The 20,172-nt window shown below is 46.9% G+C and overlaps 1 protein-coding gene across 4 annotated transcripts in view; it reads left to right on the top strand.

The window, feature by feature from the left end:
• Positions 1 to 20,172, top strand: part of Pitpnm2 (phosphatidylinositol transfer protein, membrane-associated 2) — a 133,211-nt gene that overhangs the window by 19,007 nt on the left and 94,032 nt on the right. For all 4 annotated transcript variants that reach the window (XM_005403054.2, XM_013503659.1, XM_013503660.1 and 1 more), the window contains exon 2: positions 17,249 to 17,351. The gene's annotated coding sequence lies outside the window, so the exon portion shown is untranslated. The remainder of the gene's footprint in view (positions 1 to 17,248; positions 17,352 to 20,172) is intronic.

Below are 20,172 nucleotides of genomic sequence, written 5' to 3' on the forward strand. Positions count from 1 at the left end.
TGTTTACTGTTTCATTTCTTTGTTTACAAAATATTACAAACTGGGCGTGGTGGCACATGTTTATAATCCCAGCACTCTGGAAGGCTGAGGCAGGAGGATTGCAAGTTCCAGTCCTTGGCCTGGGCAATTCAGAAATTTAGTGAGATCTTGTCTCAAAAATTAAAAAAAAAGGTGTGTGTGTGTGTGTGTGTGTGTGTGTGTAGTGGGGGGACAACTGGGAATGTAGCTCAGTGGAAAGGCCCTGGGTTCAACCCACAGTATTAAATATATATATAGTAAAACTCAAAAAGTTGTTCATGACATGGCCCTGGACTTAGGTAAGATTATAAAGATAAATTAGATATCATCCCTTGGTTTATGGAACTCAAACATAATAGACTATAGGAAGGTAGTAATACAGATAGTAAAAGTCATATGTGTTATTTCAAAAATCTTTTGGGTAAGTAATGTACTTGATACCAAAATTAAAAAGGGTTCACAGGCAAATGTCAAACTTCCTGCTGCCTTGTCTTCAGGGTCTCAGTTTTCTTCCAGGGACAACCATGGTTGCTAGTTTCATGTTTTCTTCCCAAGAGATTCTCTGCGTATATAACTATATATTACTTGAAAAAAAAAAAAACAAAAAAAAACCAACACAAATAGCTGCCTACTGTTGTGCATCTGCTTTTTTTGGCTTACAGTACATAAATCCTGGAGGTGGGGCCTGTCAGATTGGTTACGGTTGCCTGGGCCTGCTAACCAGGCGGGGGACCCTGTTTTGTTGCCCAGTTTGCTGTGGAGGGTGCTTGGATGGGGCCAACAGTAGTGGGGAGCACATGAGGCTGAGGCGAGGGTCCTGGAGGTACGGGTTCTACTCTTGGAATGCTCCTGTGCTGCAGGACACCACTCCGGAGGGCAAATCGTCAGCTCCCAGGCATTTTCCTCTTGTTTGTAATAGCTAAGGCTGCACTGCTGTCCATAAAGGTAGTGCCCGTCTGCACTCCACTTACAGGTTGTGAGTGCAGGCAGTGGTTTTCAACCTCAAAACCCCAGGCGAGGAAGTGCTTTTAAGTAAAATGAAAGTCTGGAGCCAAGGCATCCTGGGTGAGTGTCTCTTCCAGGGCAGTGGGCCGGAGTTCCTGACACGGCCTTGGACGAGTGCCCCTGTCCATTAGGTGTCCACACAAGCGTGACAGAGGAGGGGGCCCTTGGGGCTCGGGTCCTTGCCGTCCTGCTACCATCTGGAGGGAGGAAGGTGGGGGCAGAAGAGTCTGTGTCACCCCTCCTCTGTCACCTTGTCCATCACTGGGTGTCTGAGAAGACCCTGGTGCTTTCTGGATCCCCATAGGTTGGACCTCACGACAGATGTCACCTTTGGGGAGCTATGTGTAGGGGAACCCAGATGTGCCCAGAAAGGACTTCAACAGGCCTATGACCTGGATTTCACCTGAACAATGAAAAAACAATTTTTTCCCAAATAAGGACATTATTTCCCAAGAGCGGCCGTTTGCAGAGGGTACCAGGGGCTGGCAGGAAAGGTGCGATTGGGAGGTCCTGTTTAATGGGGACAGAGCTCAGTGTGGAGAGATGGAAATGCTCTGGAGACGAATGGTGCTGATGGCTGCACAGCACTGTGAACGCACTTAATGCCACTGCACTGCACACCTAAAAATGGGTAACGTGGTAAACGCTGTCTTTATTTAACCACGCACACAAAAAAGCTACAATTCACTCTAACCTTCAGCTCACAGACAAAAGGACACAAAGGAGCAGGAGCAGTCTAAGAATAAAGAGAATGAGCAGAGCGTTTGAGCAGCTTGGCTCCTTGGCCGTGCTGTTCTTGGTTCACCTTGAACTGCTGAGTTGGTGGGGCCTGGGCCTGGGCTGGGCTGATGCCCCTCTCCCCTGGGGCCTAAGACCCTGTTGTCTGGGGAAGCCTGGGCTGTGCCATGTCCACTCTGGGGTGTCCCTGGCCTGTTGCTGCATGCCTGGGGCCCTGGTGAAGAAGACTGCAGTGGTCCAGGTGTGTCTTTCCTTATGATTTCCCTGTTTCCAGGGCCTTAGACAACTCTTGCAAAAAGAGCATTTGCCTAACCCATCTCCAAGCAGGTGAGCAGAGCAGGTGTTATGGAGAACTATGGGGCAGCTCAGAGCAGGTGGTCCAGGTCTGACTGCTGAGGAGGAGCTTCACGGGGACATGGCCTGGCCTCTGCATGGCCACCCGCCTCACGGAGGTGCTGGGTGCTGCCAGTGACAGCTGTCATCCCAGCCCGTAATTACTCTCAGGAGACATAGCCGCTAAGCCTCAGTGCTGTTGCAATGTGGGACTGAGATGCCTCTCACGGTGCCTCCTGCCATGTCTGGCCAAGGGCTCTGACTTTGGCTGCTGGCTTCTGTCCATAGGTGACGCTGTAGGGATAGAAGCACCAGGCTCAGGGAAGATCATGACCGGCATGGGATCCATGGCCCCAGAGAGACTGCTGACGAGGGCCAGTAACTCAGAGTGCTCAGGAAGCCACTAAGAGCTATATTGTCATTTCACAGCCTAAACTCAGGTTTCAGGGGCTGGATGCCACCCAAGCTCACATAGCCAAGTGAGGCAGAGCTGGCTCCCAGGCCCTACTTGTTTGTTTTCCAGGCAACAGGGAGTTACTTATGAAAAGGTCTTAAACCTGCAGCCTGATAGATGACAGAAATAAGGCCAGGCCTTCCCTGCAGATGCCCCTTGAAAAGCCTGTGTCAGAGTTGTGAAGCTGACCCCAGGCAGCCACACAAGCACCTGGGACAAGCTCTCTGTGACTCATGGCTGTCAGGAAGGTGGCAGGACGTGCCACATTCACAGGGCGATGTGATCACCATGCTGACACAGCCTCCTCATGTGGGCGGCCAGCGTATGCGTCTCATTAAGAAAATTGCTACTTGAGAACAGATTCGAAAAGGAACTTTTTTCCCTTTACTAAAATTAAGAAAACAATAATAAAACAGCCCACCCAACACCCCAATCTTTAAAAGAAAAAAGAAAAGAAAAAAATTATCATGTCAGTCCAGGAAAAAAAACCCCAAAATTCTTTATGTATCCAACATGGTGCTAGAACTCGGTGGAGACAGCATGGACAGAACGAAGATGAATTCTCACCTGGACAAGGCTGAGGTTACTGTCTTCTACCTCCCTGCTGCAGCTGTGAGGCCTGAGCTGTTTGAGCATGGCAAATGCAGGCAGAAACTTCCCCCAGGAACAGGCGAACTGAGAATGCCCATCACTCCCCGAGCTTATTGGAAAAATCCACAGGTGGCTGCAGAAGTAGCTCTGTCAGTCTTGCTGGGAGTACTTGAGTGCCGAGGAGGCCCAGGATCAATTGGGGAGTGAGACACATCATCGATGTGGAGTCCAGGCCCATCGGGAGCTGGGAGTTGGCAAGTGCTGCTCTTGACCTACGGGTCGCTAGGCCCACTGTGGGCGTGGGCCAGCTAGACATGAGCAGGAAACAGCCTCTGTGGTTCTTGGTGGTTGAGAGTGTGACAGAATAGGCTGAGTGGTGGTGTTTCTGTCCCGGCCGTCAGTACTACAGTGCAGCGTTCGTGGAAGGGCCATGTGTCTGACAATACTTACTGCATCCAGTAGCCAGATGGTCCACACAACCCATCAGTGGTACGGTATGTAAATATTTTCCATCATTATCATGGTGCTGCAGTGTTGACATTAATGAGGGTGAAGAATTACTTGGAGGAGCTCTCTTAAGAGTCAGGCCTCAGGCGGGGCTGCAAAGCTGTCCCCACACCCTGGGGGCCAGTGGTTTTGGGGGCAGTCTTGGTCTCCTGTGCCAGAGGCGGAGGCCCTAACTGGTGACCCTGTGGACCAGTCCCCTCAGAGCTCCTCTCCAGCACAAAGCTTGTTTCTCATCCTGAACCAGTGTGTTTTCCTGTTGGCTAGTGCGCTGTGCTCCAACTTATTTCCTTCTTTGCTTTGCCTATCAGGAAGCACACAGCTAAGACTTTCTACTCATTTGCTTATAGATTGTTCTCAATTAAAAGGCTTGTTATAGACTCTGTCTTCTTTGGTTTCTTTCTTTGTTCATCTCATCTTGGAAGAATATGTAGTGATCCAATGTCTTAAGGATTTTGGAAATGGAGCCCTCCCACCCGCTGTTAAACATGTGATTGTCAGGTGCAGAACTGGTCTGTGTCTGATCTCCCTGAGTTGAACCTAGACTGGAAGTTCCAGGAGGGTTTGGACTTAGGCTTACTCTGCCTGTTTCTTTCACATATATGACGTGTAGTATTAGGTTGGTGAGTGGGTTTGTAAGTATAAGTAATACTGGCTGTTATACCAAATAATCCCTTAGTCTCAGCAGTGTAGCTCAATAAAGCCTCGTTTCACTCTTGACATTGTTGGATTGGTGAATCAGGGACTCAGGATCTTTTCAGGCTGTGGTTGTGGTATTCCCTGGGGCTCCTTTGCAGTCCTCTGCTGGGTCCATCAGTCAGCTGGCAGATGAGGGGGAAAAAGGAATGGGGAAGAGAACAAGAGCACGTTGGTGTACATGAAGGGTCATGTGGGGACATCTTAGGGACTGAGGCTGGATGTGGTGTCCTCTAATCTCATAGCCTCATTTAGCTCTAGAGGGCTAAAAAGGTGACATAGGAAAAGAAAAATTGAACCAAGCTAGATGTTGTGGAATGAATGAACAAACTATTGAGGACTCAGTGGGAGGCAGGGCTCTGAAGGAACATGTGCGAGGGTCCCTGGGAGTGATCTGGCCTGTAAACCTGGATGCCAGCCACTGGGTTTTGGATCATGTGTCGGGGTTCCCTTGTGTCAGAACTAGGGAACTTCAGAATCTGGAGCTGAGTGGAGAGGCCTTAGCGAGACCATCTAGCCATTTCCTATCCTTCAGATGGGGAAACTGAGGCCCAGTGAGGGGAGCTGACTTACAGAGTTGGCCCCTGGAACTCTGGTCTGAACGCTGTGCCTTGGATCATTTCACCACACTCAGAGTCCCATCAATGTCTCGTCCAGTGTGCAGATTCCTGCTCAGATAAGGTAATGGAGAGTTACGGAATTAAATGACACTTTGACTCAGTTGACCAGTGGGACTGGGTCTTCCACGGGATCGCTGGAGAAGTTTCTTGGCCTCACGGCAGCTGTGGAGCCTCAGCACCAGTCCACTGAGAGAGCAGGAGTGGAAAAGCAGTCCCTTCTCAGGCTCACTTAAGCACTAGCCCCTCTGAGTGACTCATGTACGTCAGGGTCTCCCAGTAGAGAAGAAGTGTCTGCCTACCCCTCGGGGAGCCTCGTCTCTGTCGGTTGTCTATTGCTGCATAACAGTGCTCTCTCAAACATCACTGTTTTATTTATTTGCTCATGATGTGGCAATTTGGACAAGGCTTGGTGGGGACGGTGTCTATTCACTGGCGTCAGCTGAGACGTCTTCACTTGGATTGGAGGATCCACTTCCAAGATGGCCCCACTCCCCTGGCTGATGAGTCAGTGCTGGTGCTTGGCTGTGCGAGCCAAGGCTGCCTCCACATACCTGCTCCCCAGGGATGGGGTGGGCGCCTCACAGCTGATGACCTCTGGGTAGTTGGTTTCTTACAAGGGCACTTCTTCTCCCAGAGCACAAGTGCAGAAGCATCCAGGCTGCTGCCACCACTTCCTCCTTTTTTCTGTATTTCTTTTATTGTGATAAAATATACATATAATTGACCACTTAACCATTTTTAAGTGCACAGCAAAGTGGCATTAAAGTATATCCACACTGTTGTGCAGCCATTACCATCATCCATCCATAGAACTCTCTGCACCTAAAATGAAACTGTGCGCATTAGACATTATCTCCTTTCACTCCCCGCACCCCTGCCCAGCACCCACCATTCTATTTCCTGTCTCTCTGAAATTGACTGCCCGAGCTGCCGCGTATAGGTGGAGTAATGCAGTATTATTTCTCCCTCTGTGACTGGCTTATTTCACTCAGCACAGTGTCCTCGAGGTTCACCCATATTGTTGCATGTGTCAGAGTGCCCTTCCATTTTAAGGCTCATGTTCATTGTCTGGACAGGCCACATTTGGTCATCCATTCGTTCATCCAGGGCTGCTCCCCGCTTTTGGCTATTGTGAATAACACTGCTGTGAACAGGGTGAACAAATACCTGTGTGCACTGCTGCTTTCTGTTCTCAGCCAGGCCTTCCTCAGGCTTAGGCACACACCTGGCAGTGTCATTTCCAGCCTATTCTGTTGGTTCAGACAGGTCAGAGGGCCAGGCTGGACTCATAAAGGGGGGTGCTCATTAGAGGCAACCAAGGTGGCAGTCCATTTTGGCCACTTTTGTGGGGGTGGTACTGGGAATCAAACTCACAACCTTGCACTTGCCAGGCAGGCACTGCCACTCTGGGAAAGCTCCTTGCTTATGCAAGCCAGGGGCCGGGCTCTTCTTGCCAGTGCCTCTGGAGCCCTCTGGGGCACACAAGTCCCTGTGGCCCAGGCTTTCTGAGACAGGGTCCTGTTGGAGCTCCAGCTGTGCCCTCCTTGGAGAAGCTATGCTCACTCGCTTGCTTGCTCTGTGTTTCATGTCGCCGATGGCTGTGCCTCTTATTACATAATCTGTTATTCTGTGCTGCACAGGCCCTGGTTACTTGTCAAAAGTTTCTAAAAGCCAGCTGTATCAGCTCCAGGCAACTGGGGGTGCTGCCTCTCCCTCATAGTATTAGTCACTCTGTACTTAGCTAAATTTAACTTTTTATCATCCAAATGATATTTTTGTGGGCTTGGGATTTTACATAATGCTACCAACTGCTGCAGGCTAAGAATTTCTCCTTTTTGGTTTGTGTGTGTGTGTGTGTGTGTGTGTGTGTGTACATGTGCATGCTGGGTTTTTCCCCATGAACTCTTGCTCACTCAGAGAAGCCTTGCTGGCTTCCTTCTCCCCAGCTCTGGATTTCATGCCTCTGGGCTCTGCTGGCATTATCCCCAGCTGAGAGAAGAAGAGCTCCTCATTGTGTCACCATGGCCCCTCTAATGCTACCGCTGGCACTCAAGGGCTCTCACTCTGAAGGTCTGGAGGGCTCCCCGCTGCCTCCAGCAGGCCAGGCTTGGGAAAGAGCAGCTCCACTCCAGGGTGGTGTGCTTGCTGAGCAGAAGAGAGGAGGCTGAAGAAGTGTCAGGCCACATGAAATGCAGCCAGCCTGCCTGCCACGGGTGGGGGAGCCAAGAGGGTGGCCAGAGCTGTTCCAGTGTGAGAGGACAGAGACCTGGCTCTCAGAAGGCCTAGAGCAGCACACAGGGAGGTGAGCTTTCAGCTTAGCCATTCTTACCCTCTGAGCCCCGCTGCCCAGAAGTGGCCTCATCTAGACCCTCACTGGGGGTCTGCTGTGCATGGAGGTGCCTGCTATTTTCCTGATGAGGAAATGGAGGGTCAAATCAATGGGGTGATGAAACAGCAGCAGCAGCCACTGAGCACTGCTGTGTGCCAGGCACCATGGCCCCTGTAATGCTACCGCTAGCACTCAAGGGCTCTCCCTCTGAAGGTCTGGAGGGCTCCTCATTGCTTTCATTAGCTCATCAGCGCTTCACAGCTTTCTATGAAGTAGATCTTAGTGTCTCTCTCTCTCCCCTTCCCCTTCTCTCCTGTCCCCCCAGCCCATCCCCATAAGGAAGCTGAATCCCAGACTCAGTAGTTCATTTGAAGCCTCTGAGCCCAGAAGTGGCAGAGTCATATTTTGGACCTGTCTACCTGTTGGCCCTCCTCTAAGGCTATAAGCAGCTTCCAAGGGGCACACCACTGACAGATGAGACTCAGGCTATGCCCTGTTCTTTCCCCCTGGCATCACCAGGCTGTCTCTGGCCTGCTCTAGTTGCCTGGTTTCTCACAAGCAAGCTGTTTTTACAGTGAAGTAAGTGTTGTGGAGAGGCTGTCCCTGGAGTTTTGGGCAGAAGAAGAAAGAGGTACAGGGAACAGGCACAAAAGAGAAGCTCACTCTCCTCCATGCCAATTTTGTCTTTTGATTTCAGAGAGTTTTCAAACTGCAGATGTATTCCTTGATTTAAATTAAGTAACATTTTATTGAAAATTTAAGGACTCCCGACTCCCAGATGTATATGCAAAAGCATTGAAAATATATGTGCACACCAAAACTTGTATACAAACATTGACAAGTTTCACTCACAATATCCAAAAGGTGGAAACAATCCAGATGTCCAACAATAGGTGAAGGGAAAAACAGAATGTGGCCTGTGCATACAACAGAATATTACTCAGCTATAAAAAGGAGTGGGGTAGAAATGGTGTCCATAATGAAAGACATGGTTGGTGACCCTAGAGGAGATACAGATAAAAAAAATAGAGGAGTTTAGGAAAATGATGGAAACCATGAATGCCCAACATAGGAAAGAAGTGGAATCCATGAAATATACTCAAATAGATATCAAGAGATTAAAAATTCCATTGAAAGTATACACAGCAGAATGAGCCAATATGAGGGCAGAATGTCAGATAAAGAAGACAGAATTGTGGTTAGCAGTCATGAAAAGAAAGATTTCTTAAAACTAGCCAAGGGAGTTCAAGGCCACCCTGACCTACACAGCAAGACCCTGTCTCAAAATCAACCAACAACAAACAAATAAAAACATAGCAAGGGACCACAAAAAAAAATCAGTCAAGTAGCTGCTAAATGATGCAAAAAAAGAATAACATAAGATTGTTCAGAGTCAGTAAAAAAGCAGGAGGTAGTGAAAATGACATTAAAAACCTATTCACAGGTATAATGACAGAAAAATACCCAAGCGTGGAAAAAGAATTTGACACACGAATAAGTGAGGCATATAGAACTCCATTTAGCCATGATAAAAAACCTCAGCACCAAGGCATATAATAGTGAAGATTCCTGAAATTCAACACAAGAACAGAATATTAAATGCCATTAGAGAAAAGAAACCAATTACCTATAAATGAAAGCCCAAGCCAGATGTGGTGGCTCATGCTTGTAATCTCAGCACTTGGGAGGCTGAGACAGGAGGATCATTGTGAGTTCAAGGCCAGCCTGGGCTACAAAGTGAGTTCAAGGTCAGCCTGAAATGCATAGCAAGACCTTGTCTCAAAAAGACCATCAAAAACAAAAAAAACAACAACAACAAAAGCCCATCAATCACAGCAGATTTCTCAACACAAACCCTCAAATCCAGGAGAGCTTGAAGTGAAGTATTTCAAGCCCTAAAAGAAAACAACCACCATTCCAAATTGATGTACCTCGCAAAACTATCTTTCAAAATTGATGGAGAAATAAGATACTTCCATGACAAAGAACACCTGAAGAAATTCATGACCAGCAAACCAGCACTCCAAAATGTTCTGACAGACATTCTAGAAAGAGATAATGAGGCTGGGCATGGTGTTGCACACCTATAATCCCAGGATTTGGGAGGCTGAGGCAATAGGATCACTTAGAGTTTGAGGCCAGCCTGGCCTTCAAAGTGAGTTCAAGGCCAGCCTGAACTGCACATGAAACCCTGTCTCAAAAAGATGAATGAGAGAGAGAGGAAGAGGGAGGGAGAAAGAATGAGAACTACAACTCCATGAACCTCAACAGAATGATCCAATAAACAAGATAAACAATTAAACAAAGGGTGGAAAAAAGGGAACCAACAACAGAAAAATAATATGACAAGGATAAGTCAATACATATCAGTTATAACCAATGTAAATGGTCTTAATTCACCAACTGAAAGAAACAGACTGGCAGAATGGATCAAGAAGCAAGATTCAACAGTATGCTGCATATAAGAAACACATTTAAATAAAAAAGAAGTTCATAGACTGAAAGGCAAAGGATGGAAAACAATACTCCAGGCAACAGGAACCCAGAAAAAAGCAGGGGTAGCTGTTCTATTTGAAGACAAAGTGAATTTTAAGCCAAGACTGATTAAGAGAGACAAAAGAGGTCACTACATCCTTGTAAAGTGAACTATACAAGAGAAAGAGATAACAATGATAAATATGTATATTCAGCAAATATCAGCATACTCAACTATGTAAAACAAATATTAGTGGTTGTGAAAAACCAAATAAGCACTAATACAATTGTAATGGGGGACCTCACTACCATACTGTCACAAATATACAGCTCAACTAGACAAAAAAATCAAAGAAATTTCAGACTGAACCAAACTTTTGAACAAATGGACTTAGTAGATGTCTACAGAGTATTCCACCCCACAACACTAGAATACACATTCTTCTTAGTTGCACACAGGATGTTCTCCACAATAGACCACATATAAGCTCATACAACATGCTTAAGTAAATAAAAGTAATTGAAATTATCCCATGCATATTATCAGACAGTACTGCAATAAAATTGGAAATCAGTGATAAAAGAAACCACAAGAACTTCATAAACACATGAAAATTAAATAGCACCATCCTGAACAACCAATACATCACAAATGATATTGAAGAAGAAAGTAGACAGTTTCTACAATTAAATGCTAATGCCAGTACAGCATACCAGAATGTATGGGATGCAATAAAAGCAGTTCTACGAGGGAAATGTATATTGGTTAATTTCCATGTCAGAAAAACAGAGTAGCTTACATAAACATAAGTAGCTAAGGGTGAACCTCAAGCTTCTAGAAAAAGAGGAGCAAGTCAAGCCCAAAGCTTATATGAGGGGGGGAATTATAAAGTTCAGAGCATAAATTAATGTAGTGGAGATGAAAAAAATAATTTTTTTTTGAAAAAAATAAAATAGAAGAGCTCTTAGCCAACCTTATTTTTAAAAAAAGGAAAGAAAAGACTCACATACATGCAATTAGGAATGAAAATGGTGAAATCACAACAGATCCTTCAGAAATCCAGAAGATCATCAATACCTGCTTTGAGAACCTTGTATTCTAATAAGATGGAAAACACAGAAGAAATGGACAGAGTCCTAGATACGTATGAAGCAAGAAGGTATTAAAATTCTAAATAAACCACTGTCAATCAATGAAATTGAAGATGTAATTAAAAACCTACCAAAGAAGAAAAGCCGGGGCTCTGACAGATTCACTGCTGAATTCTACAAGAAATTTGAAGAAGACCTAATGCTGCTACTTCTCAAACTCTTTAGTGAAAAAAAAAAATTTTTTTTTTGGTCTTTTTGAGGCAGGTTTTCACTATGCAGTTCAGGCTGGCCTTGAGCTCACTTTGTAGCCCAGGCTGGTCTCAACCTTGCTACAATCTTTCTGCCTCAGCCTCCCAAGTGCTGGGATTACAGATGTGAACCACCATGCCTGGCTTTTTAATGAAATGGAAAGGGAAGCAATACTCCCAAATTCATTCCTTGAAGCAAGCATTATCCTGATACTAAAACCAGAGAAGGAGCCAACCAAAACAGAGAATTACATGCTAATCTCCCTAATGAACATAGACACAAAAGTCCTCAATAAGAACTGGCAAACAGAATGCAGCAAATCATCAAGAAGACTATATGCCATAACCAAATGGGATTCATCCCAGGGATGTAGGATGGTTCAATGTATGTAAATCAATAAATGTAGTATACCATATTAACAGACCCAAGGGCAAAAACCATATGATCATCTCAATGGATGCAGAAAAAGCATTTGACAAAGTCCAGTGCCCACTCATGATAAAAACCATGCAGAAAATTGGAATAGATGGTCTTTATCTCAAGCTGATAAAAGCCATCTATGACAGACCAACAGCCAATATCATACTAAATGGACAAAAACTGAAAGCTTTCACTCAAAAATCAGGAACAAGACAAGGATGTCCACAATCACCACTTTAATTTAATATAGTTCTGGAAATATTAGCTAGAGCAATTAGACAAGAGAAATAAATGAAAGGAATTACCATAGGAAAGGAAGAAGTTAAATTATTATTATTTGCAGATGATATGATACTCTACATAGAAGACTCCAAAAACTCCACCAAAAGACTTAGGGATTTAATAAGCAAATTCTGCTGCGTACAAAGTCAACACTCAAAAGTCAGTAGCATTCCTGTACATAAATAACAAACTCATTGAGAGAGATTAGGTAAATAACCTTTCACAGCAGCATACAAAAAATGAAATACCTAGGAATCAGCCTAATGAGGTAAAAGACCTCTACGTTGAAAACTACAATACTCTGAAAAGAGAAATCAAAGAGGATATCAGAAAATGGAAAGATATTCCTTGTTCTTAAGTAGGAAGAACCAATATAATGAAAATGGCCATACTTCCAAAATTGTTATAGAAATTTAGTTCAATCCCAATTAAAATACCAATAGCGTGTCTCACAGTATTAGAGAAGACAACCCTAAAATGCATTTGGAACCAGAAGACACCTAGAATAGCAAAAGCAATTCTGGGCAATAAAGGCAATGCCGGGGGCATCACAATCCCTAACTTGAAGTTATACTACAAAGCTACTGTGATGAAAACAGCATAGTACTGGCAAAAAAAACCCCAAAAAACAAAAAACAGACTTGAGGGTTATTGAAACAGATTAGAAGATGCAGAAACAACTGCAAACATACTCAACCACCTTATCTTTGACAAAGGAGCTGAACACCTTCTCTGGAAGAAAGACAGCCTCTAATAAATAGTGCTGGAAAAACTGGCTGGAAAAACATGCTGAAGATTAAAACTAGACCCATTATCTTTCACCATGTACTAAGCTAAAATCAAAATGGATCAAAGATATAAATATTAAAACAGAAACACTAAGTCTCCTGGAAGATAGAATAGGTAGAACTCTTGAAGACATAGGTGTAGGCAAAGACTTTGTGAACAAAACCCAGATTGCACAGAAAATATCACAAAAAATCAACTGGCATCTCATCTTATTAAAAAGCTTTTGCATAGCAAAAGAAACCAACAGAGTAAAGAAACAACCCACAGAGTGGGGAAAAAACTTTTGTCAGCTGTTCCTCAGACAGAGGACTACTATGTAGAATATATAAAGAACTAAAAAAAAAAAAAAATTAGACCCCCAAATTTAAAGACCCAATCCAAAAATGGGCATCTGAAATGAAGTGATAAAGAGGTAGAAATGGCAAATAAATAATGAAAAAGTACTCAACATCCCATTTGAGAGATGCAAGTTAAAACAATGCTGAGATCCCATCTCACTCCAGAAAGAATGGCTGTTATCAAGAAATCAAGCAATAACAAATGCTGGTGGGGCTGTGGGGAGAAAGGAACCCTTCTCCACTGGTGGGAATGTAGACTGGTGCAACCATTGTGGAAATCAGTGTGGAGATTCCTCAAAAAACTAAAAGTAGTGGTTCCATTTCATCCAGGTATTCCTCTTCTTGGTATCTTCCTGAAAGAATTAAAAGCATCATATCACAGTGATATATGCACACCCATGTTTATAGCAACATAGTTTGTAATAGCTAAATCTTAGAAATAGCCCAAATGCCCATCAACTGGTGAATGGCTAAAGAAGATGTGGGTTTTTTTTTTTTTTAATATAATGGTGCACTATGCTGCCATAAAAAGGATAAGTCTGAGACATTTCTAGCTAAATGGATGCATTTGAGACTAAACTCTTTTTTCTGAGACTGAACTCTTAAGTGAAATAAATTGGACATGCATGTTTAAATATCACATTGTTTCTCTGGTGTGAGAAACCAAAAATGTAAATAAGGACCACAATGTATAACATTGGGAAATGGGAAGAAAATGTTCAAATGAGAAGAGAAACAAGGAAGGAGGAAAGGGAAAGAAAGGAAGGTACAAAAAAAAAAAAAGAGAATAGAAGGTAAAAATGGAAACAAAGCTTTTTTTTTCTGTCTTTTTTTTGAGACAGGGTCTTGCTATGCAGGTCAGTCTGGCCTTGAGCTCACTTTGTAGCCCAGGCTGGTCTCGAACTCTCAACGATCCTCCTGCCTCAGCCTCCCGAGTGCTGGGATTACAGGCGTGTGCCACCACGCCTGGTGAAACAAAGCTTTTGTAAATAAGGGGGGTAAGAGGGATTGAAGGGAGGGGAAGGGAATGGGAAAAAAAAAGAAGCAAGATATGTACAGGTACAAATTCCCTGTGATGAATGTTATTGTGTATATCTAAAATACACCAGTTTTTAAAAAGGAGTGGGGAACTGCTACAGCCTACAGTGTGGGTGAACTCTGAAAACATGATGTTAAGGGAAAGACACGAAAGGCCACATAGTATATGATTCCTTTGATATGAAATGCCCGGAATAGACAGATCCATACAGACAGAAAGCAGATGGGTGATTGCCAGGGGCTGGGAGTAGGGAATGGAAGGTAACTGCTCATAGGTGCAGTTTCATTTAGGGGTAGTGAAAATGTTCCAGATGTAGATAGTGATAACGGTTGTTCAACCTTACAAGTAGGCTAATAACTGCTGAACTGTACACTTTAAAAGGGTAAACTTCATGACATGTAAATTATATCTCAGTTTTTAAAAATCAGAGGCTGGACATGGTGACACATGCCTGTAATTTCAGCACTTGGGAGGTTGAGTCAGAAGTACCAAGAGTCTGAGGCCAACTTGAGCTACAGAGTGAGTTCAAGGCCAGCCTGGGCTACATAGAGAGACCCCGTATCAACAAACAAAAATAAATCCAAACAAAACAACTCAGAAATCCTGATTCCCTGTGGAACCCAAGGCCCTGGCCTACTATCAAAAACCTGGGTGTCGAGCATCGGCCTCTCTGCCCAGTCTCCACGCACCTGCCTCAGTCTCCATGTCAGCGGAGGGTGAGGACAGCAGAGTTGGGCTTCAGTCGACTACCCACTCGTTCGGAATGAACACTTGCAGCCAGAGGGCCAGCTTGAGACGTGTGGATGCCGGCAAGCTTGCAGGTTGGCACCCTGTCAAACCGGTATTCTGTAAGTGTTTATTTGACATTTATTTAGTAGGGATAAAGAGAGACTGATATTCTATTAAAGAGATTCTCTTACTAATTCACTTGCATCGACTCAAACAGCATCTGGGATCTGAAAAGTTTTCAGGAAAGCAATTCTGACTTCTGCCTTCTTATCTCTAAAGCTGTTCTTGTGTTCTTTTTTCTGTCCCATGCAACTCCACACCATTCAAAAGGCATACTGAAGATTTACATTTAAAATGTAAAGCAGTGACAGGCATGGTGGCCTGTAATCCCAGCACTCGAGAGGCTGAGGTAGGAGGATCCTTGAGAGTTCGAGACCAGTCTGGGCTACAAAGTGAGCTCAAGGCCAGCCTGAACTGCATAGCGAGACCCTGTCTCAAAAAGACAAAAAAATAAAAAAAAATTAAAATAAAATGTAGAGCAGCCACACGTACACACAGATGTACACGCTAGACTTTCTTTTTGTTTCTGGGAGCAGCGAGATCAGATTATTCTGTTTTAGACCCCCGCCCCGAGGACCATCGCTACATATGTAGATCATGCAAGCAGCAGATCTCAGCAAGGACTGTGTTTCAGTGTTATTTCTCATTTCCCCTTCTAGAGTGGGCTGGTTCGCTTTGCACCATCTACATGAAGGGCCACTGGGAGGAAACCTGAGTTAACTGGCAGCACATTTGCAATTCATTACAGTGATGTTTGGAGTCCCTTGCTCCGGAGGTCTATCCCTGAAGTGGCTGCCTGCTCTGCTTACTCCTCACCTGGCCCTGCATTCACTCACTGGATGTTAGATACTTTTTTTGGAAACCAAATTCCCCACAGGGCCCCTCTTTGCCTCCCCTGAGCGCCTTTTTCCTCCTAGGCCGTGTGGGTCTAATTGTGCAGGGCGTGAGTCACATTGACCGCCTCACCCACAGAGAAGTGTCGTGTGGAGTGGAGGGGACTGGCCTGCCAAATCCGGATGGCCGTGGAAAGGAGAGGGGTGTTACCATGGCAAACCCTGAGCCTCTCCACAGGCTTCCTTGCCTCAAAACTGGGGACTTTAGAATTGCTAGGAGGTGTGACAGTGAAAGCTAAGAAACAAGATGGAGATGTCTGTGCAGAGGCCTGGCAAGCTGTGGCATTTGGTGGCATGCAGAGGAGAAAGGTTTGAGGGCCCTGGGTGGCAGTGGGAAACCTGGGACGTTTTGTCTCTTCAGGGGTCTAGTGTGTACATCTGTGTGTACGTGTGGCTGTGAAGACATGGGCACGGATGGGATGGCCAAGGTCTCCGAAGGCTGCCTCCAAAAGTTGTGTGTTTGCCTTGGTGCAGCTTCCCCAGCAGCGTAGGAGGCGGCGGGTGTGGCGGGGGTAGCGTGTGAAGAGCCGCCGTTCTCTGCAGCCGCACCTCCCACTGCTGGTTCTCTTTGCACCTCTCCGATTCCTCTCTCCCCCCCACTCTGGCTCTTGCTGTCTGTGCAGCTCACTGGCAGTTGGTCACTTTGTCACCCTGATCCTCCGTGAAATTTCCCTTGGGTGTTGCTTTTACGTCTGTTGAGACGGCTCACCCCTTGTGGGCACGGATTGGTATCTTGGAGCCCTGGTGCCTGGGCCTCAGTGGCGGAGGTCGCCCTGAACTTTGCATCAGTTCCAGGAACAGCCCCAGTGCCCATAGTCTGCAGGGAGCTGCTTCCTGGGCTGCTGCCCGCCTGCTGGGCACAGATGTGAGGGTGCAGGCTCATCGGTGTGTTAGATGTGCAAGACGTGTTGAACTGCAACACAGGCCTGGGGTGTCTCGGGACTCTGAGGGATCTCTGGGCTGGGAGGCTTCAGCAGTGCCTGTGAATATTGTGTTATCAGTGAGGCTGTTGGAAGCAGGACTCCCTGAATATCCATTTCTCCATGTTTTTCATTGTGTTTCATGTGCGCGATTCTGGCCTTGGGGTCTTTGGCAGTGGTGGACATCTAGGCCCACAGTGGCCAGCTGGAGAGCCTGTTGGGACTGCTGGCAGTCATCTGCCACTTCTACCCAGGACTCTCCACTGTGTTTTGTCCAGTGTTCCAGCCCTACGCAGCCCCACAATCAAAATCTTCCTATCCCAACAGGCTTCTGGGAAGGCAACCACAGGAAGGCAACTGTTTGTGCTGAGGGTCAGTTCCGGCCTCCTGCCGTTTTCCTATGCACAGAGGAGGCTTAGGGCACTGGCAGGGTGTATCTGTCATTCACCAGTTTCAAGTTAGGCACATTGTCCCTGAACGCATCCCGGACTGGGTCCCTCTGCAAACGGTAGATCCCTCGTTTAGACATCTCCCATTGGACCCTCTCGTTCTGTTGGGACTTCTGGTCTCTGTTGCTCAGGGTGAGGCCTGGCTTTGCTGGCTTCCCCATCAGTCAGCCTGGAATGAGGGAGTTCAGGGGTCTCATTGTCTCTCCTGTTGGCTTCTCCCTGCAGGATGCTGGCACGTGTGTCCTAGCCCCTAACACCCTTCTGTGGGCCTACTGATCCATCCCTCTTCTGGTGGCAGTGACTCTAGCAGAGCTGCGCAGACCCAAAGGTAAGGCCCAATAACTGATGCAGTGACCTTGAGCCTTCAGTGCCGGGGACCTGGTCTTTGAAGTTTGAAGGTACAGAGGCTTTTTATTTTCTGTTTCCTTCTTCTCTTAAAAACCTCATTAGCTGATTAATGTTGGCTAGATTGTGTTTATTGATTTTGCGCCTTGCAGTATTGACTTACGGTCACTGATCAGGAAGGACTGACGTTCTGCCTCTTATAGCTACAGATGCCAGTTCAGGTGCTCAGGCCAGCCCTTGAGGCCTTGGTGGTTGCTATTCTCCCACTTACAGAGTACTCAGGGTAGCTCTTTGCTGTTTGTTCTCAAGGGTCAGCCTGGCAGCCCTATTCCCAAGACATGGGACAGGGCAGGCCGGAGTTCTACCTTGAAGACACCAGCTCCTTCCGGGCTGGGAATCTTGGCCTCCAACCACCTCCCAGCCTTGGTGATGGGCAGAGTCTGGGTTGTTTCCCACAGGTTCCCCACTGACCTGTTGCCCACAGGTCATGGTCAGTGGCCCAGAAAAATGACTGTATTTTCACAGGCACCATCTTTCTGGACATACTTCCTCCCGCAGTGGGAAACTGAGGCCAGTGCGTTGGCTATAGGGTCAGGATAGAGATCAAATGGCCCAGTGCTTTGCACCCTTCCCCGACTCACCTCCACTGAGAACAGAGCTCTGCGCCCCCCAGCTTCTTGTCCATTCCTTTTCGCATGCTTGAGTCTCTCACCCTGCCCTTTTCCACATACAAAGAACAGGAGGCAAAGTGGTTTTCCTTCTTTCTGGAACTCAGCTCCCTGGTTTGGGTATTCTTTGGCTCATATGAGTTTGTGGGGCACAGAGGCTGGATATTTCATCTGGGGAAGCTGAGGAAGTTGGAAGAGGAGGGCAGTTTCCTGTTCCCAGCCTCTGTGGTGCGAGGGCTGTGGCCCTTCAGTGCACCAGCCCTGCTAAGTCGCACAGTAGGCCTGCACAGTGGTGATCAGGGTCGTTTTACACAAGGCACCCGAAACCAAGCCTCAGAGATGGACGATGTCAGGCCGCCAGTCACACAGCTGCTCAGCAGTGGGCTTGGGACTGGACCCTAAGGCTAGAAGCACGTGGCCTGCTCTCTGAATTCCCTCCCTCCCTTGCTCTCTGGCTCCTCCCCTCCACAGAGCCAGGCCTGTGGGGCCTCTTGGGCTGCATGGGGTTCATGAGAATGCCCCCCTCACCTCTGTGTCTCTAGGCTGGGACCGTGGGCTGTTTTCTTTTCTAATTGCTCCTTCTCTTCACTTGCCGTGAAGAAGCCTCCAAGTGCTAAGAAGAGAGTGCTATGTTGTGTTTTTTGTTTTGTTTTAATTCACTTCCTAAGGTGTCTGTGCTGCCAGGAGTGGGTGTGGGGTGGGTGGTGTAGTAACTCTCAGCCCAACTTGAGGCTTCTCTGGTAGTTGCTATGGTTCTGTGGGGTCAGAGCCTCATGGTTGTGCCTTGCTGGCGGATCTCACCCCAACTCCTGGCAGGGCCTGGGGCGAGTGTCTGTGTCCTGCACTGCCAGCCTGAGTGCTGACATTGCCCCTCACTGCCCCGGTGAGCCTTGGCTTCCTGTTTCCTTTCTCACAGGAAGAAGGTTCTTTTCCTGCTCAGCAGCTGCATTCCAGAGATCAGTGGGTTTGCAGAGATGATCAGCTCCCAGCCCACTTCACGTGAAGGTCCTTGCTGGGACCCAAAATGTCCTCAGGGAATTTTCTCTATTTATAGTCTGTACCAGGGAGTGTTCTAGGAACCAGGGCTGCATCTGTGAGCAATGCAGAGAGAGGTCCGTGCTCACGTGGAGTTAGTGCCCTGGTGTGCCTTCACTTTGCTTGTGCAGTTCCTGCACTGTAGCCCCTCTTCCCCTGTTTCAGGCTCCCATCCCCCTTCCAATTCCACTTCGAACACCAGTTTTGCTCCAAAGCTCCTTGAAAGCCCCTGGCCCACATCAGCCTGCTCTACCTCCTATGGGCTGGCACTGCTGTACCTTTGACAGAATTCGTGGCACCCAATGCCCTGAAATATTTGGAGATCTATGTCTGCTATCAGTTTAGGAACACTCTGATGAGGAGATATGCCTTTGTGTACCCTAGTTCATTCCCCCAGATCCAGGACTAGAGAGCTTGGTCCTCCTGCCTGAGGTCCTCCCTTCCTTAGTACCTGCTTGTCCCCTAACCCTGCAGACCCTGGACATAGTGAGTGGGCAGGATCATCCTCTCTAGGCCTCAGAGCATCCCTGGGAATTTGTAGCTGGGATGGGCAGAAGAGAGAGAGAGTGGCTGGGTGGAGGGAGGCAGCCCTCCAGGGTGGCTGAGGACGTGAGTTCCTCCCTTGTCCTCTCCTCCACAGGGGCTGAGGCAGGAAAATACAGAAGGGGCCGAGTTTATTTTTAGAGACACTCCTGCTCCAGAGGAGCACAGAGCCTTCCTTCCTGAAAGTGGGGTGGGGGTGGGGGGCAGCCAGGGCTTTTTCGATACAGCCTGGCTGCTTTCCACATCTACTGGTCCCAGGGACAGAGCATCCATCAGAGAGAGGGGTCCCAGCTGGGGAGAGCCCTGGCCCTCAGCATCCCGCTCAAAGTTGAAGACAGTTGCCATCTCGTGTTCTTGGGGCAGAGCACAGCAGGGAGGGTCTCAGGCTGTGGTTTCCTTCCAGAGCGCTTCCTGCCATTGTCTCCAAGATGAGCCTCTTGCAAAGTCTTCTGAGGAGGAGGAACTCAGACCAATGCCACAAGGATATGGGCCCCATAGTAATGCTGTGCACTGCCACATGCCAGCCTCTGTGCCCCTAGCCTTGGGATGAACCCAAAC

The sequence above is a fragment of the Chinchilla lanigera genome, unplaced genomic scaffold (genome assembly GCF_000276665.1).
Source record: "Chinchilla lanigera isolate Chin_1 unplaced genomic scaffold, ChiLan1.0 scaffold00081, whole genome shotgun sequence".
In the NCBI taxonomy this organism is placed as follows: domain Eukaryota; kingdom Metazoa; phylum Chordata; class Mammalia; order Rodentia; family Chinchillidae; genus Chinchilla; species Chinchilla lanigera.